Source organism: Xenopus laevis, chromosome 2L (genome assembly GCF_017654675.1).
Source record: "Xenopus laevis strain J_2021 chromosome 2L, Xenopus_laevis_v10.1, whole genome shotgun sequence".
NCBI classification, from domain to species: Eukaryota; Metazoa; Chordata; class Amphibia; order Anura; family Pipidae; genus Xenopus; species Xenopus laevis.
This window is the reverse complement of record NC_054373.1, coordinates 48,869,722-48,882,555: the sequence shown is the minus strand read 5'-3', so window position 1 is coordinate 48,882,555 and position 12,834 is coordinate 48,869,722. Positions and strand designations below refer to the sequence as shown.

At 41.5% G+C, this 12,834-nt stretch overlaps 1 protein-coding gene and 1 long non-coding RNA gene across 2 annotated transcripts in view; one reads left to right on the top strand and one right to left on the bottom strand.

Moving 5' to 3' along the window:
• The window catches only part of LOC121399705 (methylosome protein 50-like), a 75,030-nt gene that overhangs the window by 60,008 nt on the left and 2,188 nt on the right, over positions 1–12,834 (top strand). The gene's annotated exons all lie outside the window — the stretch shown is intronic.
• LOC121399893 lies at positions 3,358–5,499 on the bottom strand. The gene is made up of 2 exons (XR_005965318.1): positions 5,412–5,499; positions 3,358–4,740 (listed from the first exon to the last, which is right to left on the bottom strand). It is a non-coding gene; the product is annotated as an uncharacterized LOC121399893 (long non-coding RNA).

Below are 12,834 nucleotides of genomic sequence, written 5' to 3'. Positions count from 1 at the left end.
TCCCCGAACAGTTCCAAGTTTTCAAGTTAAACACCCTCCTGAGGGTCAGAGCTTGTTGTGCAGCCTCCAAGCAGCAATAAGCACAGTGCTCTCTGGTTAAGATCTGCAGGAGCTGTGCTGTAAATCCCTGTTACCCACCTCTCAGCTAGGTCTGGACTGAGAATCAAAATAGGCCCTGCCATTAGAGGTACACAGAGGCCCAAACACCCCACAAACAGGCCCAAATAGCCCCCACCAGCCCACTAAGTTGTGACCTTCTATGGCATTTCACAGCAGCCCCTCTGGCATTTGCCAGAACCCATAGATTGCCAGTCCAGGCCTGCTCTCAGCCCTGTTACCCATATATATATATATATATATATATATATATATAAATATATATATATATATATATATATATATATATATATATATATATATATATATAAATGATGAAGGGATCAGCACACTCTTATTAAGATGAATCAAGTGCTTTTATTTATAACACAGCATGATGACATCATTAGTCCTTATACAGTTGTTTGTTTCCAAAATAGTTTCTTTACTTTTTGTGCAAAGTGTCATTCCATTGTTCCACCATCGGGTGTCAGTGGTGTGCTCCAGTGCAAAGTTTGTTCTTGTAAAAGTAAAGTGAAAACGTTACTAAGAACATTCACATTGTGTGTAGATATGTTGTATATACTCTCCCTATGGAGTAAAAGATACAGATTAGTTTTCGTTGGTATTAACTTACAAAGAGCTTTAGTTTAGAAAACAATTTAATAAAATTTGAATGCCCGTTAAGTCCCTTGGGCATGACACAGTCGAGTTCATGTATCCAAAAGGCTTCTCGTCTCAAAGTTATCAATGTCACCACCCCTGGGTGGTTTCGATACATGATCGATTGGCATACATTTGAACGTAGATGGATCATGCCTCGCTTCTTTCCAGTGTTTCGCTACAGGTTGCTGTGCTATGTCCTGTTTGTTTGCATCAACCTTTCTCTCAGTGTCCAATGCTGCCCTGATGCTGGCCCTGTGCATGTTAACTCTCTCTTTTAATTGCCTAATGGTTTTACCACAGTAAATTAGGCCACATGGGCACTTGATGACATATATCACCGTTGTGGAGGTGCACGTTAACCTGTACTTGATTTCATTCTTTTTCCCAGTTCTTGGGTGCCTGAACTCTTTCCCAGTATTAGAGTATTGCACACCACACAGCCTGTGCATTTATACACACCTGGGGGGGGGTGTAAAGTGTTGGGCCCTAGGTAGTGTATACTTTCCTACTGGATCGGTGGGGCTTAGGTGCGCTTTAAGGTTAGTATTCCTTGAGTAGCTAAATTTCGGTCTATTGGGAATTTTTGGGGTTAGCGCATCATCTTTGGCCACTATCTCCCAATGTCTGAGTACAGCCTCTTTTGTGGCTTTGCTATGGGGATTATACTTGCTTACATAATATATAGTGAATAAAGTACCCCCTCTTGTAAAATATAAGGATATTATTAGTTACCGAGGAGTTTCATGACCATATAAAAACACGAGGCCGAAGGCCGTGTGTTTTTATACAGGTCATGGAACTCCGAGGTAACTTCTAATATCCTCATATTTTACAACTGGGGGTACTTTATTTATTCAACAACACCAATTAGGACCGCTCCAACTCACCACCACTTCGCTGCTTCCCTTTGAGGTCGGGTGCTCAGTCCGCAGTGTCCCCACTGCCACAAATGTATACACCAACAGATGAACGGCACTCCGATAAAAAACAGGCTTTTTATTACTGGGCAATGTGGAAATACATAGGCCTATTTATATACTTTATTTATTATAATACACAAATTTTAGTGAGTCATGTGACAGAAATTACATCACTACTCACCGTTTATAACTGATGACATCACTACTCACCGTTTATAAGGATATAATTTACAGGATATTCATGGCTTTTGTGTATTATATATCATTATTGCCCCCATTTGGTGCATGTGCAGCATCAGTAGTGCATTGAAGCAATTGTTCCCGTGACATGGCCATTACCATTTCTGTGGTGTCTTTAATTATTCTGGCCGGATATCCACTTTCTAGGAACTTTTTCCCCATCCTCATCAAGTCCTCTTTACATTGTATTGGGTCACTATCAATTCTGATGACAGGCATCATTTGCGATTTGGGGAGTGAATCGAGGAGGTGTCTGGGGTGATTGCTTCTATAATGCAGTAGGGTATTTCTATCTGTGGCCTTCGTGTATATGCGTGTCTGCAAATCCCCACCTTGCTTGTAAACCTGGACATCTAAGAAGTTTATTTGTTGTGAGTTGTAGTTCAATGTCAGTCTCACTGGTGAGTTTAGAGAATTTAGACCATTAACATATTCTTCTAACTGACTTGCCGTCCCTGTCCATGTAAAAGCTACCGTATTTTTTTGAAAAGCTCATGACCATAAATGTGTTCATTTTCGTAATCGCTCATGAATGCATTGGCATACACTGGTGCCACTTTCGAGCCCATGGCAGTGCCAGTCCGCTGTATATAGAATTGGGTCTCAAATTTGAAATAATTGTTAGTTAGCACAAAGTCTAGCAGCTGTATGACATATTCTATGGGTGGGCCGATATATGTGGCGTTATTCGTAAGTAGCTTGCGTACTGCCTGCAACCCGGCCACATGAGGTATGCAAGTGTATAAGCTTTGAACTTGAGCTTTAGTGGCCAATATTAAATTATCTACTGGCAAACCAATGCTCCCCACTACCTTAAGAAAATCTGTTGTGTCTTTCAAATAGGTGCTGCTGCAGGTTATGCAAGGTTGTGGTAACATATCCAGGTACTGTGCTTCCTTTTCATTTACAGATCCAGTGGACGATATTATTGGTCTCCCTGGTGGTCTTTTTGGATTTTTATGTATTTTGGGCAATGTGTACATGACAGGCACTGTGGGCTCCCAGGTATGCAATAGCCCTCCAATTCCTTTGACAGCCAGCCTTGTGTTATGCCCATATTAGTTAAAGTTACAAGTTCCCCTTTGAATTTTTCTGTGGGATCATAGGTAAGTTTCCCATAGTTATTGGTGTCCGACAGTTGGGATAATACTTCCATTCTATAATATGGAATAATTTTCCACAATGAAAACTGAAAAGAATAGATGAGAATCACTCATGAACAGTTCACAAAGCTGGAATATACTTACCCCAAAATACTTAAAGATCCTGTTGTTGCAAAAGGCAGTGCTACAAAATATTAAGTAGTAGGAGGTGAAGGCACTTTGTATACTATAAATAATTACATGTTAGAATCAAGTCTCACAAGTGGTTGAATTGGCACATGGTTACCCATGTGAGCAGTAACGCCACGTCAAGGCTTCAACTCTTGTTACTGTCCATTCACACATCTATTGCAGCAAACGGCTCACCCTATCACTTGCTGCAATAGTTCCCTCTCTGGTCCCGCATGGAGTGACATAAACTGTCATGGGACCTTTCCTCTTCAGCAAATACTGAGAGGTATCTGACTAGTCATACACAAACATAAATGGCTTTTAATCACACACTGGCTATTTAGATTTAATTTAAAGATTAGATTTTTAGTTTTAGATGATATATATACTCATGCAGGAATCATGATGGACCTATTTAGCTGACCACATATGACTAAAACTATGGGAAGAATAGGGTTGTTCCTAGTTGGCATTTTGGGTCATACACCTCTGCCCAGTCTGTACCTTCCCCCCCCCTAATACCTGAGCTGACCTGCAATTTATTTAAAATATGGACCTGGGTGTTTTGGACTTGATATAAAAAAAAAACAATATTCACATTCACACACACGTCTCACACAACCATACAACATTCCTACACAGAATATCACACATGCTACAATTATTGCTGTACTTGACTGCAGTTGATTTTTATCCTTTCGTCCTCTCCTATACACAGGTGGTGATGATAATAAAGAAGATAAAGGGAGGTTTAACATAACCCCAAAAGGAAGTGTACTATACAGTCATAAATAAGTTCTTCCTTTAGTAGCCTCCCCAAGAACCCTGCTCCCCTCTAACTACTGGTTAATAAAAGTCAAGCTTGGACATCCCTATTTAAATTTAGCTTTTGGCATGCCTTTTCCGTTTCGGGGGGTTTGTCTTTTAGTTATATTTATTTTTTAAAGGCCAATTATTTGCAATTAAATAAATTTAGATGATCCAGAGGAAGGCAAAAAAACCCCTTCTGAGGCGGTCTCCAATCTGCCTCAGAAGGGGGAAAAAATTCCTTCCTGACTCCAAAATGGCAATCGGACATGTCCCTGGATCGACAGTAGCCTTGTAAAGGAAATACAATGCCACATAGGGAGTGTACAGGTTCAATTCCATTGCTCCCGTATTGGCATGCCATTAATGAAGCACCAGGTTATAAAAATAACCTGATACTAGTGACTGATTCCTTGAAAGGGAGAACAGGTCATTTCCAATACAGAAATGCTTGCAGATTCCAAAAGGGAATTCAGTGTTCTCCTGTTCAAAGAATGGGTGAGCATTGCAAATAGCTAATTCAACTGATGCACATACACACACACACGGACACACATACACACACACACGGACACACATGGACACACACATAAACACACGCACATAAACACACACATATACTGGTAAGGTGGTAACAAAAAACCCTAAATAATCAGGTCTCCAGGGGGTATACTTACCACTACTTACCATTACGGAGCTCAGCGACTGCTGAGTGGTAATAACCCGCCCTTCTTTCCCTAAAAGAAAATGGTTTTTAAAAAAAAGTTTTTAAAAAAGGAGAATTCAACCTATCCTGAAAAAAAACCTGTACCCCCCACCCCAGGTAGACCCCCCTCCCTCCTCCCCCCAGGCTAACTACCCCCCCCCCGGGGAGATGCCCCATACTCACCCCTCGCCACAGATTCTTCCAGCGAAGTTCCACGTGTCCATCTTCTGCGTCCTCAGTAAGCTGACTGCGAGATCGGCAATTTCCTTGTAATTCCGTGCATGCGCAGTTGCATAAACAGGCAAACTGCTCCAACTGCGCATGCACAGAAATACCGATCTCGCAGTCAGCTTACAGAGGACGCAGAAGATGAAGGCTTGGAACTTCCCTTGAATAATCTGCGGCAAGGGGTAAGTATGGAGTATGGGGCATCTCCACAGGGGGTAGTTAGCCTGGGGGATGAGGGAGGGGGGTCTACCTGGGGTGGGGGGTACAGGTTTTTTTTCAGGACAGGTTGATTTCTCCTTTAAGAGCATATGTTTTCTTTTCTACATTATTCTAGATGCTTCTCTGTCAATAGTTATATAATATCTATTATCCTGTCAATAAACTATTGTATAACATTTTATCTAAAAACCTAAAACTAGCCTAATCTTTTACATTACTGTACACTGTCTCATTTCATCTAACATTTATACTCACGATGTTAACTCTTCCTTTCTTTCTTTTTCTCTTCTCCAAGTCAAAGCCAGGGATCCCGTGCGGTGGCGACATTGATGGCAGACGCAGGTGGATGAGTTGTTGAGACGTGCAGCTTGCCATAGAGGGTATGATGTCAATTGGCCCAGGTTGTTGCTATGTCCAGGCAGTATTGTTGTTTTCCCATATTAGAACCATTGCCTTACTCCTGCCAACTCCAGCTGGGATCCACGTTGGAGAAATCTGCCAAGTTGGTTTCCTCGTTGCGAATTTGAGAGGAGAATGACTGCGGGATCTCAGTGAAGTCATCTGCTGATGGCTATATGAAAGGAAACAATGTGCTTCTTACATACTTCATTTCACTCAAGATAAGTTGTAACTTAATATGTGGCTTGAATTATCTGTAAAAAGTGATTACTGGATTCAGATATTAATACCCAGAAAAATAGAAGCAGGGTAAATTAAAATCAGACTATCAGTATCCACCAAAACTCAACGACTTTATTTTGGAAATAAAATTACAAAAAGTTTCTGAAGGCCAATGAATGAGCTATTTAAAAAGGTAACTGTCAATAAATAAATAAGGGACCCATTAACCTCACTATGGACACATGATTATCTGTCCTTGTTACAGTGATTAACCAAAGTGGAGACCAAGCTGAAGTCCAGGTTGGGTGAAATCTGAAGGTGAATTGCGTTTTATCAGTCTTGGATATTACTAGAACTTTGGGAAAGTTCCTTTTACCAACATGTTTTCATATCTAAATGAAGCCCAACCCAATGGTGGGAGCCTTAACCCAAAAGCTCCGAAGACCTCTGGCCTACCAAGTGGTGGTTGAGTAAAAAAGAGCAGCATTTTTCTGCAGTGTGAAAGTGGGTGGATGCAGGGCCGGCCTTAGGCCAATTGGACCAATTGGGCCCCGCACCTCTGGGGGCCCCGCACTGCCCCTTTCCTTTCTATTTTGTGCCTGTATGCCCTTATTTTCCTAAATACTTGCTGTGTCAGTAGCCAGCAACACTTTGTCTAGGGGCCCCGCCAACATGGTCCCAATTGGGCCCCACATTTGATAGGACCAGCCCTGGGTGGATGTATCATATATAGCACATGTATTTACCATTCCTGGCTGGAAAGGGGTCTTCACTCTCCGGTTCTCCAGCACTTCCCAATTCACTGTGCTATAGAAAGCGTGCTCCCTGATGTTTCCATTGATACCGATCCGCTGATTCTCGTCCATCTCCAAAAGCTAAAGAGAGACATGAATTTCAATATCGCAGGTGCTTTGTCATGTACCTCCTAGCATTATATATATATTACGCTGATATTTACCTTTGGCAGGAGGTCCAGCATTTCCTGGCTCATATAATATGGGTAATAAGGCTTATTCTTCTTTATAGCATAGAATTGCCTTAAAATACTGCCTGATGGTGAAAATGGCAAGCTGCCCGTGGCCATTTGGTACATGGTAATCCCAAAGGACCACCAATCCACGCCTGCGTTATACTCTGCCTTTGATAGAACCTATTAAATAAAATGATTACAGAGAAAACATGAGTCATGAACTTGAGCCAGTACCTGCAGAACACAAAATAACACGGCAACATATTAAATTGGCAAATGGATTACATTTAACGTCTGTATTAATATTAATTTATATTAAATGAGCACTGATCCAATTAGGTTTGCCATTTGGCCGGTAAAAACAATGGTTGATCCCAATGTTATTAATAGGGAAAAAAGATAAATATATAGAAACGCCGGTATATTTTCCAGAAAGGTGGCAACCCTAGATCCAATATGTGGTTGTATTATCAGCTAAGTAATTAAAAAAACATTCAAAATGAAGACCAATTGCAAATTGTCTTAGAATATCACTCTCTGCATGAGACTAAAGGTTAATTTAAAGGTGAACAATGCCTTTAGATCCTATGTTGTATTTTAAATGTTTGTTGTCACCTCTGGTGCGCGGTATCCAGGGTTCCTGTTACTCCGTTGGTCCTTGTCTGGTCAAAGATGTTCTCCGCGGGCGAGGCCAAAGTCACAGATCTTGATATGGCCGTCTCTGTCCACCAACACGTTGTCAGGTTTCAGGTCACTGTAGGATAAGCATTAGGAGCAATTTACTTAGGTAACAGTTCTTGGGACCAAAATTGCCCTCCACTGCCCTTATAAGTAGGCTGCCATCAGAGTGGGGATCCTGCAGGGGGCCCATGGCAACAGAGAACCCAAAGAAATGTGAAGGTACAATTCACAGAGTAAAAAAAGATAATGGACCTGCAGAGGGAATTCATGGTGTTTGGGTGGGGATGTTGACGTGTTTGAGCAGAATGGTGTGAATGTGTATAAATATTCTATATTCTTTTAATTGAGGCCATCAGTGTCAGACTGGCCCACCGGGATACCAGGAAAACTCCCGGTGGGCCCAGGTGTCAGTGGGCCCTCATGCTGCTAAACTTTTGGCCTATTTCCTGGCGCATTCCCTATTCTATGAGAACAAAGAGGCTAAATAGATGGGAATAATAGATTATAGTATGTAAAGAAAACAAACTGGGAGAATAGAGGTTGATTGAGGAGATGAAGAATTTAGTAATGAGAAGTGGACCCCTGGCTAAGGTTTTATGGTGGGCCCCTGGTCTAAGGTTTTGGGTGGGCCCCTGGTTTCCCAGTCCGACACTGGGGGCCATGTTCTACTTTGTTGGATTTGCCCAACTCCGACAGGGGCCAACCGGGCAGTGGGATAAAAACCTGGGCTTACTTGGGGGGAGTTCTATGTATTATGGGGTCCCATGACTTCTAACAGCACCTGCAGTCTGACTATGTAAGTGCTTTCTTGTATTGGCTCATTTAAGTTGGGAGAGATGAGTAGCTACTATGGGAAATGCTTGCCTGTTGTGACAGTCCATCGTCACACAGTGAATGTATGTGTCAGAAAGCACATAAAAACAACACAATACACTGAGAATTTACTCACCGATGAATGATGCCCTTAGAATGCAGGAACTGGAGGGCAACCACCATCTCCGCTGTGTAGACCTTTTACAAAAGAAAATCATCATTGTTCCTATATCACATTCATTACATAGGATTTTACAGTTAACTATAGAGTTGCCTCATAGTGTTCTCTGTGCTGGCATCTGATGCAAATATCTAAGGGGCCACTTCACTAAGCGCCGAAGCGCCTAACCGCTAGCTTGAATTTGACAGCATTGGGCATTTTCGTTACTTTTTCGTAACGGACGCTGGCATAAATTCGCTAGTGTTACTTCGCACCCTTACGCCTGGCGAATTTGCGCAACGGATGTAAACTACGCAAATTCACTAACGTGCACATTGTTGTGAAAAGCTAACTTTACGCCAGACTTCCTTCGCCACCTCAGACCAGGCGAAGCGCAATAGAGTAGATAGGGATTGCTTCAAAAAAAGTTAAAAAGTCCCAAACAACGCTGGTGTTTTTTCTTTATTATCGGTGATAGGCTGAAAAAAGATCGAAAAAATTTTTGGGGCTCCCCTCCTTCCCCCCTACATTTCCTAGCTCATGACAACTTAACTATACAGTGGGCACATGTGTAGGGCAAATAAAAATTTTATTTGCTGTTTTGAAGGTCTCCCAGGCTTGTGTAGTTCTGCTACTTATACCTCCATGTAACTTCAATTTGGCGCCGTATGCAAATTAACCATCGCTAGCGTAACTTCGCTTTTCTTGGCGAATTAACGCTAGCGCAACTTCGCAACCTTACGCTACCCCTGAGCACAACTTTGGAGTTTAGTGAATTTGCGCAGCGCTGGCGAAAATATGCCTGGCGAAGTGCGGCGAAGCGGACGCTGGCGCAACTACGAAGCTTAGTGAATTTGCCCCTAAGTGTTAAACCAGAAAAATGAAAAATGGAAATGTATGAAACAAGCCCAGTATAAAAAGTACACTTTCTAATGCAATTCCTCTGCAATGGCCCATTGGTTGGGGCGGCTGGGAGGTGTGATATTGTAAGTCTATGGCATCTTTTTAGCAGCTCATTTGCATTGGCCAGAATCTAAAGATTGCCAGTCTGGGCCTGACAATATACAGAAGAACACAATTCATTAAGTGGGCAGCTTAAACAGAGGAATAAGCTCTACATGGACCTTTGGAATATGTAAATATGTACCCCAAATTTCTCTGTAATAACAATCATATTATTCCTGTAGAAAGCAGCCCTGTACTTATCTATGCAAGGGTACAGGGCCCAGCTGCATCTTGCACCCACTTAACTAGAGCACCTGAATGAAACACAAGTTAGGGTGCAGGAAAGGGACACCACTACTCAAGCTTGTCCCTCAGTAATACAGTGCTGTCAGAGAACAAAAACCTATTAAGGGCCAAGAGGTAGACGGTGAGAAAAGTATGAAAAAACATGGTGGGCTGCAGCTATTCTTTCCAGTTTGCTCCCTATCCCATGTACTGTAAATGGGTCCTAATGTCACTTACATGATTCTTGCCATTGGCAGATTTCCTTTGCGCAGAATCATTTGCATTAAAGATTTCCCGCTGGCATTACTCCAGGACGAAGAAGGCTTCCAGCTGTTAAAGAGAGAAATAGAAGAAGGTGAGACATAGAACATCCAGCCTCCCACCCAAAAATGTTAAAACAGCCTGAATAGAAGTGGTAATGTGAATAAGTGCAAAGCAAACATCTTGGCGCTCCATGGAGAAATAGAAACAGCCATGTATGAAGGAGCAAATAAGACCCCAACGCATAGTTTGTCTAACACTGGTCTAATTATGCTAAAAGTTAATTTAAATGCTAGAGATTATATGCAATTAATAACAATTATCATTTACCTCTGATTGAAAAGCTGCATATGAATGGCATAAAAATGGGCATCCTCTAGTGACCGTCAGCACTCGGGCCTCCTTCATCATGATGTTGAAGTTGTTCTTGTCTGGATTTTTCTGCATGATCTTTACTGCTACCAGTTTCTTCTTCGGGGTAAACGAAGCCAACATCACCTAATAATGAAGGGAAAATATTAAAAATGACATGGTGTATGGTAAAGGTAAATGCTAAACACTGAGAGGCTAAAATGAAAAAGTTATTTGTTTTTACTTTACACCATAGGTGGAGAATAATGAAGATTTCTGGAGGTTCAGTCTCCCCAATAGTTAGAACCAGTGATTCCCTCCCCAATATAAATGTCGACGTTCTATATCACCGCTTTATACTGATATTCTTAGAACTGTATTTTTCAAAACAGTGAGTAATATACTAAACTACTTTATTCTCTCCTATGTTTTCTGCTTCCCTAGAATTTATACCAAGAGAAAATCATGGGAAGTCCTTCACTTACCCGGCCAAAGCCTCCTTTTCCCAGCTCTGAGTAAAACCTGTAGTTCTTAATATCCAGGGGGACAGGTCTGCTGATATCCACACAGAGTTTCTTCGCTGCGCTTCCACCTTGTTAGGGAAAAAAACTCCATTAGTACCATGTATTACAAATAACCTTGTACATAGCATATATTAATAAACCCATCAGCAAGCACAAAGCAGGGCTCCTTAATACAAGGCAGCACAAGCGGAGAGGGGACACCTACACCTATGTGCCTCCCCTAGGCGGCCCATGAATTACATCTCCCAGCAAAAACTTAAACCTTGATTAAATATTTGAGAAATGCTGAAGTCTGTGTTTCTGACATTATTGACACAGCAGACCATTAGTCTTAGTGATGTTCATAAGAATCAATCCAGTAATTAGATTTGAACAGTTACATAAAGGTAGGGAAAATTAAAGCAGGGTTGACTTGGTTGACATTGCATTCACTTTTTTTCTTATACTATAAAAAACCACCCCGATTGGTTGATACTGGCAACATCACTGGTTATTTTTATTTTCCCTATGTTATATTAAACCAGCCCTAGTTTCATACCAAGATTAAAAAAAGAAGAAGAAAGAATTGAATAAAAAGATGGGAAATTTTTAATCAGAACAAGACCTTGTGCTAAATCAGCAAGCTATAAAACATTCAGGCAAACATATTAATTGCAGGAATCCTTATTAAAAACAATCCCAGCAAGTAGTGGCAAATTAGATCCTATGGGGCCACTTGTTATTACTAGCCCAAAGTTAGGCAGAGATTAAACAAAAAAGCTACCAACTACGTTTTTTCTTACCTCTAAGGGATCCTCTGGACTTCTTGATCTTTGAATCCTTATTTCACACCTTCACTGGTCGTTTCCAACTGACTTTTCTTTTTTTCTTAACTTTTCACTCTTCTCTTATGGGGCTTTTCTCCTTGTCTTTTAATTCACCTCCTTTTGTTTATTGCCCCATCTTGACGGCGTCTTCTTTTCCATGGGGGGTTTCTTCTTCTCTTCTAACTCATCTCCACTCCTTCTCCTTTTATTTCTTCCCATCTTCACTGGTCTTTCTTTTCCATGGGGCTTTTCTTCTTCTCTTCTAACTGTCCTTCACTCCTTCTCCTTTTACTGGCCCCCATTCTTTCACTGGTCTTCTTTCTTCAACCAGGGACCTTTTCTTCTTCTGGTCTTCTAACTTCACCTGACTCTTTCTATTATTTGATCCAATCTCCACAATTCATCCTTTGTATGGGGCTTTTCCTCTCTTCTATCTGTCCTTCACTCCTTCTCCTGCCCCCATTCTTCACTGGTTTCTTTCGCCAGCTTTTCTTTCTTGTCTTCAAATCACCATCACTCCTTCTGATTATTGCTCCTATCTCCACTGGTCTTCCTTTCTTTGGGCTTTTCTTCTTCTCTTCAACTCCCTTTCTCTCCTTCTCCTTTTACTGCCCCATTTTCACTGGTTCTTTTCACCAGGCTTTTCTTCTTGTCTCCTACATTCTCCATCACTCCATCGCCTTTTCTTGACTTGTCCTTCCTCCTCCAAATTCAGACTCCTCTTCTTCCTCACCTCCATGTTTGATCTCTCCTCTATACTGCGTTTTTCTATTATTTTATTTAAGCTCTATCGCAAATATCCGCATTTATCTATCGGCCTCTCTCACTCCATGTCTCCTCTCCTCACTGTCCAAACGGCGCAGTTGGTCTGAACCAACTGCAACAGGTAACTGAACTAGGTGAGACATGTGACCACCCAGCAGTGTCATGCGGGCAGGCAACATGGAAGTGACATGCAAGCACTAGAGAGCTGAGGACATTGCCATGGCACTACAGAGATGGAAAACCTCACTAAGAGCAAATGTTTAAGTTGAATATATCCATGTGTTAAATACAATCTCATCAGTGACATCACTAACTTGGAAATGCAGCCTTTATAATGAAAGCCGTGCCCCAATGTCGGATACCTCCTATCTATACGTCCTTCCAAATTTCATCCATTGGCTTTGTTGCTGTATACCAAACACGCAGTACCAAAGAAAAATGCTGAATATTTGGGCTATAAGGTAATAAAGTATTTTATACTTTAAATCTCTCTCTT